General features: G+C 45.7%; 5 non-coding genes across 5 annotated transcripts; 4 read left to right on the forward strand and 1 right to left on the reverse strand.

Annotated features, from left to right (window-relative positions):
- The first annotated feature begins 3,283 nt into the window (after positions 1-3,283).
- On the forward strand, positions 3,284-3,400 carry LOC138232029 (U5 spliceosomal RNA). The gene has a single exon (XR_011186988.1). It is a non-coding gene; the product is annotated as a U5 spliceosomal RNA (small nuclear RNA).
- A 230-nt stretch (positions 3,401-3,630) lies between these two features.
- Positions 3,631-3,772, forward strand: LOC138231973 (U4 spliceosomal RNA). The gene has a single exon (XR_011186931.1). It is a non-coding gene; the product is annotated as a U4 spliceosomal RNA (small nuclear RNA).
- A 7,441-nt stretch (positions 3,773-11,213) lies between these two features.
- Positions 11,214-11,285, reverse strand: trnag-ucc (transfer RNA glycine (anticodon UCC)). Its single transcript has one exon. It is a non-coding gene; the product is annotated as a tRNA-Gly (tRNA).
- Positions 11,286-13,530: 2,245 nt separating this feature from the next.
- LOC138231931 (U4 spliceosomal RNA) lies at positions 13,531-13,672 on the forward strand. Its single transcript, XR_011186888.1, has one exon. It is a non-coding gene; the product is annotated as a U4 spliceosomal RNA (small nuclear RNA).
- A 4,355-nt stretch (positions 13,673-18,027) lies between these two features.
- Positions 18,028-18,098, forward strand: trnag-gcc (transfer RNA glycine (anticodon GCC)). The gene has a single exon. It is a non-coding gene; the product is annotated as a tRNA-Gly (tRNA).
- Positions 18,099-19,594: the final 1,496 nt, after the last annotated feature.

Below are 19,594 nucleotides of genomic sequence, written 5' to 3' on the forward strand. Positions count from 1 at the left end.
TTGGACAGGATCTTAGTGTCCACGCCTAACAGGCTGAGGGGTCTCCAGTTCTTTATGTCATTCTTTGCTCCTTTCTTAAACAAGAGAGAGATAGTGCCTTCTCTTAAGGAGTCAGGCAGCAATTCTGTCTTATAGCTTTCCTCGAATAGGAGCTGTAGCGGATCCTGAAGCAGATCCCAAAAGGTGCAATAAAATTCTTTAGGGAGCCCGTCAGCACCCGGAGTTTTCCCCTTCTGTAAGCTCTCCATAGCCTGTCTCAGCTCTTCTACTGTCAAATCCCTCTCAAGTACTTCCCTATCTTCTTCACTCAAAACGTTTTCTAGCTTTGAGGTAAAAAAATGAATTTCTTCATCCTTTAACTCTGTAGAGCTGCACAGTCTTGAGTAGAAGGCCTCGGTGCAGGAGAGGATAGCACTCGGCTCTGTTCTCTCTCGTCCCTCCTCATCAACTACACTTTCCATGACAGACTTGGAGCCTACCACTTTCCTGAAAAAGAAGCGAGTACACTTCTTATTTTCTTCCAAGAACTGCACTCTGCTTCTTAACAGCACTCCTCGACTACTTTCAACGGCTATGCTCCGGATATCCTTTTTTAAAAGGGTGATATCCTCGAGCACATCGAAGCCACTGTGCAGCATCGTGTAGAGACGCTGCAGCTGCCTCTGTTTCCTGGCTAGCACTCCTCTCCGTCTGGCAGCAGCCTTCCTTCCCTCAGCCATGAAAAAGGCCTTTGTCCTCATCTTCACCTCCTCCCACCACTCTCCTACTGACCCGTACAGACACTGCAAGGACAGCCACTGTGATAGTTTCTCCTTGTAGCGGGATACTACCCCCTCGTTCTCTAGCAGCTTTGTGTTGAGTTTCCAGAGGCCTGGGCCAAAGACAGTCCCGCCCTGGAGTTCCACTCTACACCCTAAAGCCTGATGATCTGAGAAGAAGACAGGCTGAAGAGTGACCCCAACAGCTTTCACTCTCTCTGAGACAAAGCAATAGTCAATTCTGGAGCTGCTATTCCTCCCTGACCATGTATATCCTGCTGTTGTGGGATATATACATCTATATGTGTCTGAGAGTTTAAAGTCTTGAACTAAGTTTTGCAGGGCCAGTGAGCTGGAATCCAATTTTATCGGAGAGCTAGACTGCCTGTCTGTGTGCTCTAAGATACAATTAAAATCCCCTCCCACTATCACGTCTGTGTTACTTAACAATAGGGGAGAGAGTGCCTTGAGTAGCTCCACCCTTCCTCCCACGTCAGTAGGACAATACACATTGATTAGCCGCAGGTTAACGGTGCCCCATTCCACATTCACACACAGCAACCTGCCATCTATGACCCTCTGAATACTTTTCAATTTGAAAGCCCATCCTTTGAAAAGAATGGCCACGCCAGAGGCTCTGTTGTTATTGTCCCCTGACCAAACAGAAGGCCCTTTATCCCACCTATCTTCAAAGCTTTTATACCTCTCTTGATAGGCTAAAGCACACTCCTGCAACATCAACACATCTCCCTCTCTCTGCTGGAGGTAATCAAAGACACACTGGCATTTAACTCTGTCATTGATACCTCTGGTGTTAAGAGAAATTATGTTTAGAGCCATATTACATAAGAAAGTGGAACCAGTCTTTACAAAACACATTTCTCTTCGGTCTCACCAGTTACCTTCTTCTTTTTCTTTTTCTTCTTACCAATTTCCTGCCAGCCATCCTCTGAATGAGCCTTCATCAGGGTGGCAGCAGTAAAAGCATTCACGGAGTCCATTTCAAGGAAGGGGGTAGAAGGAGGGGTGGAGGGGTTCCAGCTGTCCCCATCGCCATGCTCTCCTTCCTCCTCGCTCGGGGAGAAAACAGAGTCATTTTTCCTTTTCCTCAAGTCCAGCTCCTGGGAGCACTGAGGGGAAAGGGGTGGAGCCGATGCACCAGTCTCCTCTTCCCCCTCACCAACCAGCTGTTGCAGATCCTCCGTGATGGACTGGATGGAGGAGAGGAGGGCATCTGTAGCACTTGCAGAGTCTGAGAAAAGCAGCTCCGCTGAATCCTGGGTATCGTCTCTGGACCCGCTCCACCTGGGGGCCCCACACTGGCCCTCGTTCTGAGGAGCAGGAGTGGGGGAGGGGTCCTCGCTGTTCTCGGGGGTTTTCAAACCCTCGTGCTTGTCTGGTGCAGTCTGCGGTTGTGGGGGCGTAGTGGATTTCTCTTCCACCGGCCCCGGAGCCACAGCAGGACTGATCCTGGCTGGAGGCTGAGACTCTTTGTCCAACAAGGGTTCTTTGTTTGACTTGTTGTTTGCTTTGGCTTTTCGGGCCGGTTTGGCTGAAACAAGCACTGCCTCATCCTTTCTCATTTTGAGTTTATTGGCGTAGGTGTGAGGGCAGTTCTTAAAAACGTGTCCTTCCGAGCCACATAAATTGCACTTTGGCAGCATTGAACAGTCAAAGGCTAAATGTCCCTGTTTGCCACAGGTCTTGCAGCATTTCACAGTGCAGGACGATGCCAGGTGTCCCACAGCACCACAGCGCCGACACACCTTTGGTTGTCCCACATAAAAAACATAGCCATTGCAGGCGCCCAGCTGGATTGTAGAGGGCAGGTGCCTTAAGCCTCCATTGACATTGTCCGGTAGCAAGCGAACCTCGAATTTCCTTGCTCCTGTTTTTATACCGTCAACATCTCTAACCTCAGTTCCATGGTGGACGGTGCAGTACTGCTTAAGCCAGGTGTGAATGTCCTCCGTCTTTGCCAGTTCCGAGAACATAACAACATGCACCGTTTTCCTCTCTCTCTGTGTCAGAGGCTGCAAGTTGATCTTCTCAAGGGCAGGAACTTTCCCTCTTTTTGCCTCAAACACATCCACACATTGTTCAAACGGAGAATAGGTAGCAAAAACAACCTCAAATGCTTTCTGACCTGGGAGAGCGAAGATGAAATCCAAGTGCCGAGGTTCAAAGCCAAGTTCCTTCTGTAACACTTTTCTGCTGAACTGCATACGATCCATGAAGAGGTCATCCAAAAGCTCAAAACGTACAGCATTCTTGCGGGATCCAAAGGTTGCCATCTCAAACTGCAAAACAAACACTGCTTCCACAAAACAAGAAAACAATCCAACTACTCCAACTACAGGCTGATCAAGGTATCTCCCCTGCCAGGTAAGCCGAGAGCCGCAGGCGATGAGCCCGGAGCTGAACGGGCCCCACTGGCTCGTTTGTAAGGCCAGGTGCATTGCCAACCACGACCGGCAGGGCAGAGGCCTTGAAGGCAGCCTGGGCTCCTGCAGCTGTCCAGCCACGCACTCTGGTTTCTCTTCATCTCGTACAAATCTTTTGCCTTTTACTAAAGATTTCCATGGAGAGGAGCATGAATGAGTTCCATACAATTTTTGTGCTTCCCTGCCTTCGGGTGGGGCACAGCTGGGCTGGTCAAAGAGAGAAAACAAAACCACTCACAATCGCTCTTATTACGGCGACTGTGGCCGTCTGCTCTGCGAGTCCTTGGTCTCCGCCTGTCTGATTGGCGCTCTTTTCTTTGGGGGGCGGGAAGTGTCCGGCCGCAAATATGAAGCGTTACAGCAACGACATGCCATGAGACGATTGATAACGATTTCCATAAGATCCCCGCGGTTGCCTGGCAACCGTCAGCTTTGCGCAGTGGCAGTATCGTAGCCTGTGAGGTTTAGCTGAGGCGCGATTATTGCTAGTTGAAAACTTTTCCCAATACCCCGCTTCCGCCGGTTTGCAATACAATCGGCGAAAGCAATTTTTGACAGTCTCGTCAGAGACTGAGCAAGGTGTTTAAAGACAGATTTGGTCATGGTGACATCATGGTAGAAAGAAACGAGCTTGTTACGTCTCAACAGAAACGCTCTTTAGCTCTTTCAGCGTTATGCAGAGAACAGCGTCTGTCGAGATCACTTTTGAGTCAGCGCGAAACGCCGTGTGCTGTCAGTTTGATTTCATATTGCTCGTAGCGGCGCCCGGCTTTTGTCTGTCAAATGTTAGGTTGCGCTTCTTCATGCTGCATTGTCGGCATGAGTGGAGCTTTTTAAACGTCTGTATTTACTGCGCCCCATAAGAAATCGTTTGTCCCCATTCAAAAGAGATTGTGCGATGTCCTGCAGCGTTCGCAAAGCAAACATTTGACAGTTTGAAAAGAGGAATTTATTCTGCTTCCTGTGCGTGCAGTAGTTACAAAGTTGAACGTCTTTACACGATCTGCTGCAGTTTTCAGTGGGCGGGCTTTGTCAGATGGCTTGGAAAAACGCACTGTGTTTCGGCTCGGGAAACATCATGAGCAGTGTCCTGCATGTTTTCTGTGTATAGCTGTCTTTTAACGCATACAGAATTCATTCGAAATCATTGATTTCTCCAATTAACAAGGGGCCCTTTTTGAACCTGCCAGAAGCATTCTTTCAATGTAACAGATTTACTCCGGGGAAAGGTAGCATGATATTGAGAGTAGCTCAAGCTTTCAGCACCCGTATCGGACTGCGTGTATGCAGACACTGCTCAGAATCCCCTGTAAGATTCTCCTTCAATTCCGTTTTGCAGTGCTTTAGCTCTTTCAAAAGGCTTCGCTTTGCTAGTCACAATCCAAGGCTCATGACAGCATTTGAAACCAATCGCCACTGCGTTGGCTGGGAATCGAACGCGGGTCAACTGCTTGGAAGGTAGCTATGCTCACCACTATACCACCAACGCACGCCCACAGGCGCCCTGCAGGACACCACCAGAGAATGCTCACAATTTCGGAAGCTGTCTCCGGGACGTGCTGATTCCACACATCCTGAATAAATCATGATATTGTTAGTTGCTGTAGCTAGACGTTCAAATGAGTTTCATGGCCAGATGGACTGTTTCCTCCAGCGGTATAGTATTGCAGTGAGACAGCACGATGCCTGCAAGACTATGTCACGCTAAACGCCACAGATTGTGTTTGTGTTGGACAGTTGGACCCTACAGTTGGACCCTCGTCGACAACCTGAATAGCTTATTCAGAAGCAGTGCTGGACCGGGAACGAACCAGCTTCTTCCCAGGCACAAGAGTGACTTGTGAGGACTCGCGGTCACACTCTGTGCATAGAGACTTTCTATCAGCCAGCCGGACTGCTGGTAGATCCCCTCGGAGCAACGACTGCCCTGCGCGCCGCAGTCAGATTCCTCCGCCCGTCCTACTCCGAGCTGCACCTTGACTGGTTGGCCGGTAGCCAGAGGACGCCGGGACAACACCCATTGGACAACCGCTGGAACAGAGGCTGCAACAGAGCCTGTCAGCTGGTTTGGTGTTCATGCCGGGAAATTCCAAATCCATACACAGTGGATAAGTAAACCCCATGTTCTACATTGCGTCTCGAGAATTTAATTGTACCTCAACACAAGTTGTTATCAATTTAATTCATGAGTAATGTATTTACTTCCGAGTTTAGAGTAACAGTGGGTAATAACACTGATTAGCGATTTGGTAACCGAACGATTTATATTGACATATATTCTCTGTTGTGTATCTCTTTGTGTTTGCATCTCTTCGGGATTATATACCTTGTATATTGATAACCCTCACAGTAAGGTCTGCCACTCGTATCCAGGCAGACTAGTATATGTTTGGTGCACAATTTATATTAATAAATGTATCTAGTGTATTGAACCTCTGTGTGTGCGTTGTTAGTTGTTCTGACGATTGATTTTCTAAAAGCCCCAACAAACAACCTTGTGATTACTGCTACAATTAATAATTGTCTCAGTAAACCCATCAAACCATTACATTTAATGGCGTCCCTGGGTGGGCGAGTTTAGAATGAAATGAGAATCCGCGGCTTCTATACGCGAATACCGGGTGTGCTGATAACTGCGTAAAGAAATCCCCCTGTTTTCTAGCGTTTAGTGTAACGTGTGCTGATTGGAAATCCATCTGCTCGGGTGTCTAGATTCCATACTGTATTTTGGAAAAAGAAAAAAAAAAGTAATACTCTTAAAGTTTCTCTGACGTAATGACAATGGCTGCTAAAATGTCTGAAGTGGAGTCGCTTATAAGTACTATTTCTAGCGACGACAATCCTGGTTACTGGAGTGGTATCGAAAAGTTGAACTTTGATGATATTGAGAAGCTGCAAGTAGATTTAGTAGCTAAGGTAGCGAACCAGCTTAACACAGGAGTGTCTGTGAACGCAGTTCTGGTCCTATCGAGTTTCACCTTAAATCTAGCTAAACAGCTGGAACTGTCTTTGTCCGAGCTGACAAAGTTTCAAAAGCTTCAGGGAACGCTAGAAAGATATAAGGCGGAGCGAGTCGAGTTGTTGGATATAATCAGAGAAAAGAGAGTGAAAAATGAGGAAAGTGAAGACTGACTCAGGGAAGTTTTAGGTAAATTAGATGACTTGTCTGCTAGAGAAACTGCGGCTGAGGTAGCTAGGAGAGACCTGGAAGCGAGCTCGAAAGAAAAAGAAAAAGAAATTGTGAGTTTAAATGAGCTCAGCCAGGAAAGGCAAAAGGAGTCAGATGCTGCCGTACTGGAAGCAAAATAGACTAGATCCCACTTGCATGCCAGCCCACCTAGCAGCCCGGAGCGCTCACCCAGCGCGCCGGGAGGAGGTTTCTCCCGGCCAGGGTCTGTGGTCGGATCGGCATGGGGGAGATCGCTGAGTCCTGCGCGAAACGCAAGGGCGAGTCAATTCAGGCATAGACCCCCTGCTCCTGATCACGGCCGTCTCCCTGCCCGCGGAGAAACCGTAAAAATTAACCTCCACTCCCTGAGGCAGTTAGCCAAAGATGTAGAAAGGTTTGACCCGTCAGTGTCAGGGAATAATGTGGAGACCTACATCGATGAGCTGAGATATACTTTGCAGTTTATGCCCGAAGCGTCCGAACAGGAAAAGGCTATGTAAGTAAGGAAAACTACCAGCCGAGCGGTCCACGAGTGGATGTCTAGACAAGGACCGGAGGTCTGTAATAGCTTTGAGGAGCTGTGTCAGGCAATGATCGGAGAATTTTCGGCTTTTATCGATCCCATAGCTGCCGTGGCTGCTGTGCACCATATTAAGCACGAAAAAGCTGAAGCCCCTCGCGACTATTATCAGAGGCTTAGGCGCACTTATTTTGCAGGGCGGAATGAAGAGAGTTGCGAAGAGAACGTGAATTTCAAAGGTTTATTCATTGCTAATCTGCATCCCTCAGTCAGGAAAATGATTGTGATGCACACTGATGCAAAAGCGATGAAAATGGCTGACATTAGAAGGTTGGCTCAAAAAGCCTGGGGAGCTGAAGTCTCTGCTTCCTCAGAGCGAAAACCTGCTAAAACGGCCGTGTTCGCCACTAAAGCCAGCAGGGTTGACGACTCGCCTCAGCTCGAGGCAGCTGAGGTTCCTGAGCTCGCTAAGCCCCGGCGCAAAATAGGCAGGCAGGACCGCACTAAGCGTCAGAGCCGCCGTGAGCGCTACGGGGAAGGCAAGGGCTCAGGCAGAGTCTATCATAAGACTGGACGAAGGGAGTCGACTGCAGCCCGCCTGGCCAGGCTTGAACAAGCCCTGCCTGAGAGATCAGGACAGGGTAAACCTTCCGCACCGAATGCCAGAAGTGTGAATGAGCTTAGGGGGACCACGCCCCTTCTCACTGGAGGAGGCGGGGATCCGTCCCAAGCCCCTTCCTCAGTCTATCTGATTGGGTGGGAGGGTTCCTGCCTGGAAGAAGGCTGTGACTCTGAGTTGGGCGCTGACCCCGCCCCTGAAGTCAAAGAAAAGGCAGGCTTCCAACAATTCTTAGGGAATCTCAGCCAGAAAGGCAAAGCAAGGCGTATTTATATCAAGGTTTCTCTTGAAAACGTCTTAGATAGAGAAGCACTGATTGACACTGGGGCTGAAATTAGTTTGATGTCAGCCGATCTACTCAGCGAGCTCAAACGAGTAGCGAAAGGAAAAGGCATCAGACTTAAGGTAGAACCGTGTAAAATAGATATTTCCAGCTATACCCAGGATCATGCCAGGATCACACACCGAGTGTGGGTGGCACTTAGGTTCGGGCCAATGAACGTGGTGCATCCTGTTTACATCTCTAGGTTAAAAACAGAGCCACTACTCATTGGCCAAGACCTGCTTGACAGGCTGGAGCCTCTGGTGGACTGCCAGCGTGGAAAATTGTGGGCTCAGGTCAAAAACCCTAAGCCTGTTGCACAGCAAAAAGGGGGATTCAGTGGTTATGCTGTGATCACACAGTGCCCACTGAACACTATAGCTGAGTTGGAGGTTCCTCCTGGTTCCTCTGGACGAGAATAAATGTCTCTTCTTGCTTTCCAAAACTACAGGGAAGTCCTGCCCAGGCCAGCACTCCCACGGTCTCCCAACTACAGGAGCAGTGCTCCGAGCAGCTGCTTGACCCGCCAGGTAAAGCACACCCCCTTTTCATCCCTGAAGAAGAGTGGATCTCCCTGTCCGGTAATGAATGGGAGTCCTTTCTGTGCACCCTGGTACCTCAGGGGGTCCAGGACTACCACCCCATGGTGGTGGGAGGGGGTCCAGGTGGCAGAAGTGCAGGTTGATGATGTAATTCTTAGCCTCAGCTCTGAGAAGTCCATAATCAGTGAAGGTCTGTTCGAGGACCTGTCGCGAAGCTGTCAGGTGACCCTGGTGACGCAGTCACAGGTTCTGTGGTGGGCACCCCCACCTCATAGGTCCATTTGGAGCAAAGGAAGCTGTGTAGCTTCCATCTCCATCGGAAAAAGGAAGTTTGCTCACTACTTCCAGGTAGCACCTCAGCTGACCCATTCGGTCTGCATTGGTGCAGACCTATTGGTTCGACTGGGCGCCCAGCTGGACACAGTAAACAGTGTGCTGTGGAAACGGGTGGACCCAGATGCCCACTCTCTAAGCGGTGACCCCGAGAACATTCGGTCAGGTCAGACGATTCCTCAGGCCTGCCAGGTAGTAAACGAATCGGACCTGATCGTTCCTGCGTCAACAGCAGGGTTTCCGGTACGCCTTGTCCTAAAGAAGGGACAGAGAATGGACGCTGAGATGGTTTTCTTCCAACCATCAGCTCAGTTTATCAGACTGAACCTAGCAGTCTGTTGTACCCCCAGACTGGAACGGAATGGCCGAGCCACCTGCCTGTTGGTGCAGAACATAGCAAAACAAGATGTCAAAATCCCTGCTCGCACTGACATGGGACTGGAATTGACAATAGTTTCTATGATTTCGAACTGGCCATCCCAGTACTGGGGCAGCTCCCTGGTCCCTTGGCTTCATAAAAGCGCCCCTGTAATAAAGAAATTAAATCCAAAATCAAGAGGGCAGTTGCCTATTGAAATACAAGAAGTCATCAATTTTAACCTAGCAACACATTAAAGGCTGCATCTATACAAGTGCGATTCCAGAAATGCTCACCAGATTACGTTTTAAGAAGGAACTGCGCCTCAGGTTCCGCCGAGATCTTAACTCGGATGGCAGGATTCAGAGTCCGGAGTGTGGACTGATGGCGAAGGAGGGTCCACATACTGTGGATCCCTCAGTGATCTTCCGCGTATTCAAACCGCCAGCGTGTGACTCCCCTGTCCCTGTGACCTCATTGCTCTGCTCTTTCCTCTGTGCAGCCGAGCCCGACTCACGGTAAAGTGAAAAAAAAGATGCCCTCAACGTGAGATTTACTCTGGAGCGAGGATAGATGTTACCTTTTTATCATTTAACAGGATGTATGTGATGTGGCGACTACGTTCAATTTTGTATCCTCTTTAAAAGATTAAGGACTGGGGTGAGCGTGATTTACCACCCTTTCAGCTAAGAACCCGACTTGCGCACCGTTTAAGCTGCATAGACTCGGTCGTTTAACTCTTCTCCGTTAGCAGGGTTAAGGTTAAAGAAAAAAAAATAGCTGACTCCTTTTTTTTGCCAGCCGCTAGCGCTGATTAGCAAGGCTTGTATTTCATGTTTTGCAAGTTGCATCCATTTTAAGAAAAACAAGTCGCGTTAAAGACAGGAAATGAATACTTGCATTTAATTAAGTCTAGCCATAGGCGGGGATCTCCTGTTTACTAGACAGGCGCTTTAACCAACTAAGCCACGGCGCCCCAGGAGTGTTGTCCTTTTGCAGCCACTTGGACACACCACTCAGACACATCTGCATTCGGTGTGTGCTCCGCCTGCTCGCTGAGCAAGTTGCCACCTTTACATACAATAGCAACATCGACACCAAGAGAAAGGATGACAAATGGCTTTTATCTGGAACTTTTCATGTCCAAGGAGCTCAATGTGCTTTCTGTGTACAACAGGGCCACTGAACTCCACACTGGCCACTGAACCACAGCAGTGGCTTGCTGGCTTGACATCTCCCAAGGAAAATGTTGAAATCACATGTGGAACAGGAAAATGACCCTCGAGTACGTGGGGAAAAAAAGAAAAAGATCATCTGGAGCGCGCCAACCCATGTCCGGACAGCCCAGTTTCGTCGACAAGGTGGCTGAGTGGTTAAGGTGATGGACTGCTAATCCATTGTGCTCTGCAGGCATGGGTTCGAATCCCATTCTCATCGCTCTCCATGTCTGACATGTGTGCCTGTTCGACATCGGCCCTCCTGTTGTTTGCTCCGGTGCTAGAGCCGTACATTTTCTAGCAGTGGCTGAACATGGTATAGTAGGCCAACGTCGGTATCGAGCAGTGACAGTAACAGTACTTACTGCGCCCCATAAGAAATCGTTTGTCCCTGTTCAAAAGAGATTGTGCGATGTCCTGCGGCGTTCGTAAAGCAAACCTTTGACAGTTTGAAAAGAGGAATTTATTCTGCTTCCTGTGCGTGCAGTAGTTACAAAGTTGAACGTCTTTACACGATCTGCTGCAGTTTTCAGTGGGCGGGCTTTGTCAGATGGCTTGAAAAAACGCACTGTGTTTCGGCTCGGGAAACATCATAAGCAGTGTCCTGCATGTTTTCTGTGTAAAGCTGTCTTTTAACGCATACAGAATTCATTCGAAATCATTGATTTCTCCAATTAACAAGGGTCCCTTTTTGAACCTGCGAGAAGCATTCTTTCAATGTAACAGATTTACTCCGGGGAAAGCCAGCATGACATTAAGAGTAGCTCAAGCTTTCAGCACCCGTATCGGACTGCATGTATGCAGACACCGCTCAGAATCCCCTGTAAGATTCTCCCTCAATTCCGTTTTTCAGTGCTTTAGCTCTTTCAAAAGGCTTCGCTTTGCTAGTCACAGTCCAAGGCTCATGACAGCATTTGAAAACATTCGCCACTGCGTTGGCCGGGAATCGAACCCGGGTCAACTGCTTGGAAGGCAGCTATGCTCACCACTATACCACCAACGCACACCCACAGGAAGCCTGCAGGACACCACCAGAGAATGCTTTTTTAATTTTTTTTTTATTAAACATAGAATTTACAAATACAAATACAACAAGAGGATCAGAGTCATGTACAAGAGAAAAAAAACGCAGCAGAAAAAAGCATTTAACTACCAGAGGTAATTAAGTAATTATGTGATCAAATTGTATATTTTACACGTATCATATTTTCCTTGCTTTAATATTTCTCAATTATTTATAAACTTTAGTTTCAACATGCATGCGTTTCCTGTAAAAAATAAAACTCAGCACACAGTTTTTCTTTTAACAACATTTCGAGTACCTCTGGCATTCATGAAAAAGACATACACAAAAGCAAATAACTAACTCTAAGACTGTCTAAACTATTGAGTTTTTCAAAGAACCAGAACTATAACAGTCCTTAACACTTAACTACACCATTCCAAACTAACACTAAAGAAACACTAGTATATACTGGTATAACAAATATAACCAAACATAATCATTAACTGAGCAGTCACTGGGAGCAAATCTCCTTCCCGTCCACAAAGGCCCTCGCTCCCACAAAGTAGGCTCTCCTCCCCTCTCTTCTGGCAGCTTCAACCTGGGGCCACAGCTGGTTCCTGGTGCTCCTGTCCGCGGCAGACAGGTCCTCTGCAAACCTCAGTTTGTTCCCATTCAAATACTCATTCCCCCTCGCCGCTCGCCACAGCATGTCCCTCGCCGTCCTCTTGGTGAACTGTATTATAATCGATCTGGGGCGCACTTGCCCAGACATGTTCGCTCTCCCGAGCCTGTGAACAAAGTCAATGGCCGATATTACGTCCTCCTGGTCCGGCAGGGTCCTTTTACAGATACCCTTCACTGTTGCAACAAGGTCCTTATCACGTTCCTCTTTAACTCCAAATAATTTTAAATTCCATCATCGACGGTATCTATCTACATCGTTCACTTTCAATTCAAGTTCTTTAATATGCTTTTCTTGTTTGGTATTTACTTGTTTAAGAACTTTTACTTCACTCTTTAAGTCTTCAACCTCTTTAAACACACAGTCCATGGACTTTTTAAGACTTTCGATTTCGACTGTATTAGATCAAATCATTTCCTTCAGCTCACCCATGCTCTGTGCCATCATGTTGAAGATGTTGGTCTGGAGCTCCTCCAGCGTCAAGTCGCCCCTTCCTCTCTTGGCTGCCGGGGTTTTCACAGGTGTGCTGGGCAGGGACTCCGGCTCTTCCTCTGGCAGCTGAGTCTCACTTGGGCTGCGAACGCTCGCGTACGAGCGCATCTCCAGCACTCTTTCCACGTCCCCTCCAGCTGCTTCACTTTTCCCTTTAGTTGCCATCAATTTTCTTGTAGTGCTATACATATACGATTGAGGTTTCTTAGACTTCTCCTTCGAAGACCCAGCACTCTCTTTTGTTTTCCCAGTGTTACTCATATCGAAATTCTTAAACCTAAAAAAAATCGTTTTTTTTTCTTTCAATTATAACTGAAGTTTAAACAACTAGTGTTAAGTCCTTATTTTTCTGTAGTCAAAAAAAGCAAAAATTAACATTCAGGTCATGAAAAACTCAAAAAAAATCCTCAACCACTAAACTTTACCTCCCACCTGAGCGCCATCTTGAACGCCCCTACCACCAGAGAATGCTCACGATTTCGGAAGCTGTCTCCGGGACGTGCTGATTCCACACATCCTGAATAAATCATGATATTGTTAGTTGCTGTAGCTAGACGTTCAAATGAGTTTCATGGCCAGATGGACTGTTTCCTCCAGCGGTATAGTATTGCAGTGAGACAGCACGATGCCTGCAAGACTATGTCACGCTAAACGCCACAGATTGTGTTTGTCCGTTCATGTCAGTCATCCTGCAGCCACGGGAAGTGGGACACAAACATGCCGCAATGCTTTCAAGACGTTAGGATTTGTTTGTGCAACATCCGAGAAGAGTACTTGTGGCTTGAATGTGAACTGTACGTGCCCGCCCCCTTTCCTCTGTAGTGCATGAGTTCTTCCCGGCATGCCCTTCGTCATTGTTCTGTCATCTTGTATTTAAAGGGTTGTATTTCTGCTGCTGAAAAGAATCAACGGGTTTCTTTGTTCCCAACGGAGCCCTTGTCTGTCATGAAATTCTTCAAAACCTCAAGCTAGAAGAAGACGACAAATATGAAGCGTTACAGCAACGACATGCCATGAGACGATTGATAACGATTTCCATAGGATCCCCGCGGTTGCCTGGCAACCGTCAGCTTTGCGCAGTGGCAGTATCGTAGCCTGTGAGGTTTAGCCGAGGCGCGATTATTGCTAGTTGAAAACTTTTCCCAATACCCCGCTTCCGCCGGTTTGCAATACAATCGGCGAAAGCAATTTTTGACAGTCTCGTTAGAGACTGAGCAAGGTGTTTAAAGACAGATTTGGTCATGGTGACATCATGGTAGAAAGAAGCGAGCTTGTTCCCAGTGGGCATTGATTCGTCGAATATACGTATATTTACGGTGAAATTACGGCTATACGTATATATACGTCGCCTCGAAGTATAATCAACGTCGAATTGCAACCGTAAAATTGACGACATTAACAAACGCATATATAACGTCGAAAACACATCTAACACAGTGCCTGAGGCTTTTTACTGTATGTATCGTGTGTGCCGCAACTAGGAGTATACGGCACTCTGCACAGTGTACGAAGTAAATTATTTTCGCAGCAATTAATTTACACGTGTATAATAAATATAGTAAATATAATAAATTAATTACTGCGAAAATAATTTACTTCGTACACTGTGCAGAGTGCCGTATACTCCTAGTTGCGGCACACACGATACATACAGTAAAAAGCCTCAGGCACTGTGTTAGATGTTTTTTCGACGTTATATATGCGTTTATTCATGTCGTCGATTTTACGGTTGCAATTCGACGTTGATTATACGTCGAGGCGACGTATATATACGTATAGCCGTAATTTCGCCGTAAATATACGTATATTCGACGAATCAATGCCCACAGCTTGGCATACAAGGGTTTTGCTGAGGGGGTCTTGCCACCTGCCTGAAAAAAAACAGTAAAATGTTTGAGTGCCTATAGAGTTTCTATTTTTATTTTCTTGACAAAAGTCCCCCATCAGTGCGCGGTGCCCGAGGAAAAATCTGTAGGGGGGCGTCTGAAATTCTGAGGGGGGAGTGATATTTCGGTTGAAACGGAGCTGTACGGTGCAGCTACCCAAATGAAATCTCGCAGCTATGCCATTGATTAGTGCTTCATGATAGAAGATAACGACTAGCAATCTGGTATTTGCGATGAAGTTCAGTTTCACATTTTTCGTCACTCTCAAGGTTTGTATTGCCTGGAGCGAAAAGTACCATAAGCGTTCATTTTTGCAGCTACATGGACGTTCTGAATCGTTAAGAAAAAAATGTTGTAAAACCAACAGAAAGCACAGACTGCTATAACTAGTCCTAGTTATATAACGATTTTAAGTATAATGATAAACTACTGCAAGGAATCGGTCCACCTGAGCAAACAGGATCGTAATGTTGACACTCAATAATATGTGCAGTTCCTGGACGGATAGCCCTCCTGCCCATCAAACAGACTGAGTGACTGTTCGTGTCATTTAGTGTTGTCTGACCATTGACAAAGTACAACTATTTTTTTAGGGTGCAAATTAAGTTAGGTAAATCTTTTTGCCCAAAACTGAAGGGGCGACATTCCCCCCTCCCCCTGTGATGCCAGGCCTGTCCCCATCCTATTCCATAATGTCATTATATATAATACCATACAACAGTGACCGATCCTTAATATTTGCATGCGTTAAAATTGCACATCAGCTCATAGCAGCGATGTATTATCAATGTTAAATTTCAACCATAATATCGACAACATTAATAAACGCATACGTTGAGAAAATATCGAACCCATCATATTTTCCGGTTATATACCACAATGCATTGCTAGTATTCGTTGGTCACCATTTTGGACACGTTTTTCAAACGTAGAAGTATATCCGAAAATATCTCAGCAATCCTCTTTTGACGAGTAAGTATGAACAATAATAATACTATCTGAATACATACAGATCTTTCTTAATATTATTTTGATTAAAATAGTATGTGAATAAGCAAAAAAAATGGCACATAAAATAGTGTGAATGGGGAAGATGACACAAAATCGTTTTGCCGTTTCTCTTATTCTTATTCTATGTTGTACTTTCAAACTTTGGGTACTCTTTAATTAGGACAGACTTTATTGCTCAACTGCTATGATGCAAGCCAAATTTTATACATTTATTTCAGCTTTGAGCTTAGTAAACCGTTCATTTTTTAGATTATACTAAAGAAGATATTAATCATTATTTATTTGGGAAGTAATATTATATAATTTTCTCCTAGCTGCGGTGCTGAAGTCCCACCCTACATCAACAGAAAAAGAAATAAAGGAGCATGCAATGTGTTACTTGAAGAATGCATATGCAAGGCAGGGGGCCAAGAGATCTGGACTCTGAAAATAATAGGTTTTTGGTTCTAACTGTTAGGACAATTAGACAGGGTTTGCAAATAGTGGACAAAAATCGTCTTAACTTCCATTGTAATATTTTATATTTTATGTAATATTTTTTTCTTGGAAATATAGAAGTTGTACATTTTAAAATGTATATTTGAATCAAAATGTGGTTTTGAGTTAGTGTGTTAATGTAATTAGTTTTCTGTTTGTCATTACTATACTGTATATTGCCATGTTACCAGAATTTGTAGCTGAAGTTTAAGACTAGTTGTGTTTTTATGATTATTGCCCATATGTTGATTGTTGATTGATTGTATACAATGTATAATTTGAAATACATATGTTTCAGGTGTGAATGTGTATTTTCAGAATACATTTCTAAACCTAATCATTGGCTTGTTTTACTTGTTTCTACACCTATAAAATCTATCTTTGATGTATAATAGACCTCTACCCATATACGTATAATAGACCTCTAATGTTATCCGTATAATAGACCTCTAACCATATACGTATAATAGACCTCTAAAGTTATCCGGAACTCCAACCATATATGTATAATAGTCCTCTAAATTTATCCGTATAATAGAACTCCAACCATTTATGTATAATGAACGTCTAAATATAGACGTATAATTGACGTTTAACTTTAGACGTATATTAGAATTTCATTCTAGACGAATTGTAGACCACATTTAGACGTCTAAGATATGCGTTTAATAGACGTATATTATACGTCTTTTGCCCAATGGGTTACGTCTCAACAGAAACGCTCTTTAGCTCTTTCAGCGTTATGCAGAGAACATCGTCTGTCGAGATCACTTTTGAGTCAGCGCGAAACGCCGTGTGCTGTCAGTTTGATTTCATATTGCTCGTAGCGGCGCCCGGCTTTTGTCTGTCAAACGTTAGGTTGCGCTTCTTCATGCTGCATCGTCGGCATGAGTGGAGCTTTATAAACGTCTGTACTTACTGCGCCCCATAAGAAATCGTTTGTCCCCGTTCAAAAGAGATTGTGCGATGTCCTGCAGCAAACCTTTGACAGTTTGAAAAGAGGAATTTATTCTGCTTCCTGTGCGTGCAGTAGTTACAAAGTTGAACGCCTTTACACGATCTGCTGCAGTTTTCAGTGGGCGGGCTTTGTCAAATGGCTTGGAAAAACGCACTGTGTTTCGGCTCGGGAAACATCATGAGCAGTGTCCTGCATGTTTTCTGTGTATAGCTGTCTTTTAACGCATACAGAATTCATTCGAAATCATTGATTTCTCCAATTAACAAGGGTCCCTTAAAGGATGAGTCAAAGTAACGTCTAATCGGATTAGTTTCCTTAGAGCTGGTTCAGAGTTTGCTCAAGAGTTTACCTTTCACAGATGCGCAAAGAAGAATGTTGGGGGTGCACGCTTCAAGGCGCCTTACAGCTGTAGGGAGTGATTCGAGACGATTCATGGCGTGTGCTCGTTCCCATATATCGTACGACCCGGGATGCAGTGCTAGGATGACGTACAATACCGCTTGGGCACGTAACGGCGTTATATGCAAGTGCAGGACGTGAGGGTTTTCGTTTGTTTGTTTTGTTTTGCTCTGCTTTGCTTTGTTTTGCTTTCCATCGCGTTGGTAAGAGCGTAAATAAAAAGGCGATTCCTGCATCTACCACTAATGTAAGAGCTATTTCAAGTGCGACGTGGTGCGGCTTTTCAAATGCTTGTGGGCATTTCTCTGTTGTTGATTCTTTTTTTGTGTGTAACAAAGTGGCATTTTCATGTCCGGACGGGGAGACTTTATCATTCCGACATGAAGCCACCCTTAAGTCCTCTGAGGCGTGTCTGTCTGCAAGGCTTGTATTTTGGAAATGTTTTTTTGAAACGGAGAACGACTTTGAAATAGGCTTCCGCCGGCGCCTCGCGATCCAGGTAAGATTGTAGCAAGAACGCAGCTGCGGTGGGGCTTGCTGTAGTCGTGGCTGAGTTGTTAAGGCGATGGACTAGAAATCCATTGGGGTCTCCCCGCACAGGTTCCAATCCTGCCGACTACGTTGTCCGCCTTCAGTCGGTGTGTTTCGGCACAAGCAAAGAAGCGCGCCTCTTTGCTGTTCCTGGTGGTTTTAAAACGCCCAATCGCTTGTACCCGCTGCCTTGGAAATAAGTTCTTCAGCGTCCGCAAATGGCATTTTGCAGCTGGAAGCATATGTCGACGCGTTTTGCACAGAGCACCAAAAAAGCGTCTTTTTTGAAGGCCCAGGCACTGAGCATTGGTGGTTCAGTGGTAGAATTCTCGCCTGCCACGCGGGAGGCTCGGGTTCGATTCCCGGCCAATGCAGTGGCTTTTGCAGCGAGCGGCTCCATCACTTGCATCCCCTTGCAACTCGCAACTGAAAACCCACTGAAGCTAAGCAGGTGTGAGCCAGGTCAGTACCTGGATGAGGATGAGCTACAGGGAAAAACAAAGCTTCCAGCTGGAAGCGGTGTTAATGGTGCCGGCGGGGGGGCGCTCACCCTGAGGTCTGTGCGGGTCCCAATGCCCCAGTATAGTGACGGAGATGCTGTGTTGTAAAAGGGCGCTGTCTTTTGGATGAGATGTAAAACCGAGGTCACAGCGCTCTGTGGTCATTCAAAATGACCACCAAAACCTTTGACAAAAGCTCTTGGTAATTGATGGTCTTCAATAATGCTTCTCCTTTAGGTACATTTTAAATCAGCTGAAAAATGCTGTGAAATGGGGGGGCACTTCAGGCCAGTGTAGGATTTGGGTTACAAGAACCATGAAACTGCACGAGAAAGCCCGTACACTGAATTACACGGCTTTCTATTCAAAGGAGGACAAAAGAAATTCCCTGAGTTTGATTTTTTGCAGCACAGAGAGGAGCACTGTCGTGAGGCCGGTTAGCTCAGTTGGTTAGAGCGTGGTGCTAATAACGCCAAGGTCGCGGGTTTGAGCCCTGTACGGGCCAGGTCTAGGTCCAGGTCCCTGTTTGTGAAACAGGCAAATGACTGTCTCAGGGGCCCATTCCTCATTCTCAAGACACATGTATGCACTATGTACACCGTGCATTGAGCAATAGGGACTGAGTACACCACAGGTAAGGTTAGAAGTCATTCTGAGGTGCCACATGTGAGGGATACAGCTAGGCATCCGAAATGTAGGGTTTGAGACCCTTCAGGAGTACTGCATCCTCTGAGACAGACCCTGTTAAACAAATGATCATTTCTTTCGGCATTAGGGACTAAATATACTAAACATATGATGCTAAAATGTTATTTTCACATATATTAATGTAATAAATGATTGCTTATGCTTTATAAACAAATCTAATTCAAATAAAAGCTTAAGTTTTGTATTTATCTTGTACCATAGAACATGATTTTCTTTGTATTTCAAGCCCACAAAGTGTCCAAATGACGCACTACATGATATAAGGAAGATTATCACATGCATATCGGTATTATCTTTCTTATGAAAATGCATTCCTTTCATTACCTTTTACTTTTTAAAATGAACTCAAATTGAGTATAATGTAATAATTTAAGTAGAATAGATTCTAATAATATAATGATCCAGTGTTTTGCACTACTTCACTGCTTCACTGCTCTATGCCATCTGGAAATAAATCCTCAGACTGCTTACTGCCCTGGGCATGTACCAATAAATTAAAGGAGCACATCTGTTTATCACTGCGTTGAAGCAGGAGACACACAGTCTCTGCAAACACATCCTAGATACAGTGTTCCAGCACCTTTGACCTCATCCAGAACGTATCATTTCTTGAAAGGGATTGCTGTCCGAATGCACATCTGAATCCCAAACAGAATCTCTAG

This window comes from Lepisosteus oculatus, unplaced genomic scaffold, assembly GCF_040954835.1.
Source record: "Lepisosteus oculatus isolate fLepOcu1 unplaced genomic scaffold, fLepOcu1.hap2 HAP2_SCAFFOLD_62, whole genome shotgun sequence".
Lineage (NCBI taxonomy): Eukaryota > Metazoa > Chordata > Actinopteri > Semionotiformes > Lepisosteidae > Lepisosteus > Lepisosteus oculatus.